Here is a 2,391-nt window from a genome sequence, read left to right on the forward strand (position 1 = left end):
GTTGCTGCAAGGAAAAACTCCGATGGGTTGAACGCCATCTTACATGTTGTTTCCCCAAACCTTAGACATCATGTGATCTCATGCACTAAGTCTAAAGAAGCTTGGGATACATTAGAAAGCGTATTTGAAGGTAACCCCAGTGAAAATGAAGCTAGGCTTCAAAACCTTAATTCCGAATGGGAAGACCTTTCTATGGCAGAAGAAGATTCGTTCGACGATTTTATCACAAACTGTCTGAAATTGTTAATGCATCATGTGCATTGGGTAGGACAATTCCTGAAAAGGAAATTGTGATGAAAATCCTTCGATCGCTGCCATCCAAATACGAATCTAAAAGACATGCCATCGTTGAAGGAAATAACCTTAATACTCTTTCACGAAACACATTGGTCGGAAAAATTAGAATTTTCGATCGCGAATATATGGCAAGAGACGATCATCATTTGCTTGGAAACCGTGTCACCTCTCCTGATCATAAATCTTGTCATCCAAAATTGACGAAAGAGAAAAGTGAGAATTGCTTTATTTCTACGTTGTCTTTGTTTATACAAAAATTTAAGAAGATCCTCAGACGAAGTAAAAGAAAGTCTCAAAAGGAAACTTCATTAGTCAATATAAAGGATAAGAATACAAAGAAGAGCCGTACTAATGAAACCTGTCTTATGTGTGTTCAAGCCTCTTCGAAAAATCCTGAAAGGGAGATAAGAGAGATAACTAAATCATGGATAAATACTCTTGATTATTGTCCTGAGGAAATCTATGATTACTCTCTCAGTCTTTTTGCTGAAAATCATTCTCATGATTCCTTCGTGACATGTCCGCCTGTGTTGGATCTGCAAACCTCTCCTGATTTTGTGTTGAACTCCAGGAGTTTATCGGAAAAGATTCTACCAAATCGGTATGTTCAGTTGAGTTCACCTCAGGATCATCTTAGCACGTCAAATCAAAAACAGTCCTTCCTGGCTAACCGTAGTATGCTGAAAACAAAAAGGAAGTCTACCTTTCATCAAAAGGTGTTTTCAAAAACGGTGCAGAATTTGCAAAGATCTGCAGTCAAGTTTTCTAAAACTATGATCATAATGGATAAGCAGAAACCTAGTGAAATGGGTGGTTTCTCTCTTTGCAAAGATTATCCCAGTCCAATCTTGGATTGGAGGCCTTATGCTCAGTAATTTTGTTAAAAAATGATTCTTGTGTTCTCTTCCTCTTATACAAGAATCATAATATACAAGGGGACTGTAACTTTTTTTTTTGTGCTTTTTCAGGTCTTGTTCGTGAACGACTTCAGCTTTTTGATAACCAACTTCTGTTAGGATTTGGTAAAAAGGGTGTTTCTGGGAATTCTACACCTGTATTCCTTTTAAAAGCCTCTACCTCTTCAGCACTCTCATTTCATCCTCTCTATCATATCCTCCTCTAGTCTTTCAAGTAAAGAAAGTGATGTATAGACAATTCTATTTCCCTTAAAGAAGATTCGTTTCGATTCTTTTGACAATGAGATGTGTTATGAAAAACATGTCTCTTCTTCTGATGAGAACCCTTCTGTCTCTCAGTTTGATAAGCTCTCTCTAACCATGAATCTCGTTTTGGAACAAGTTCGTGCTCTGAAAAATGAACTTGAAGTGTCTTCCAAAAAACTTGAGGATAAAATGGATAGTCTTGAAGCAAGGATTGACCTAATCGAAGATGAGCTTGAAGAATATAGGGAATACGAGAAGAATATTCAAGGTAAGTGAAATGATTGATAAGAGGTATAGATACCTAGTATGTCTTCTTTTTGGATTAGTTGGAAAAATAACTAGTGTTTTGAATAGCGATGATTGTGACTACACATAGCTATTTTTGTTTTCATCTTCTTATGTTATTTTTTAGGTTTATTAGTTATTAAATTCTAAAAATATTTGGAGGATGATGTTTATTGCAGTATTTTAATGGTTTGTGATATTGCAATATTTTTATGGGATGTGTATTGTGTACGTCCGTGAACTTGAAGGTCCCATATTGCAGTCAAAAGTAAAGTCGTTCATGAATCGATATTCGTATTGATGAAAGGACGAATGGACTTTTGACATTTACAAAAGTTATGCCTATGCAATCATGTATTTGATGGAAAATAGGATAAAATATTTTGTTCAACAAGGATAAAGTCTATATGTCGTTATGATGGAAAATAGAATAGATCCTTGTATGTTATCCACGGTATTGATCTTCATTGATCCATTTTATTATGTTTTACCGTGAAGGCTCCATTGTATGTCTTATGTTGAGCACCTTACAACTAAGTAGATTTACCTTGGCTTTGTTGGTTGTTTTATAAGATGCTATATGTCGAGCATTAGGAACTAAATTAATCAACTAGTTTGGTTATTTAGTTAGTACTCCATAAATCTT

The sequence above is a fragment of the Papaver somniferum genome, chromosome 2 (assembly GCF_003573695.1).
Source record: "Papaver somniferum cultivar HN1 chromosome 2, ASM357369v1, whole genome shotgun sequence".
NCBI classification, from domain to species: domain Eukaryota; kingdom Viridiplantae; phylum Streptophyta; class Magnoliopsida; order Ranunculales; family Papaveraceae; genus Papaver; species Papaver somniferum.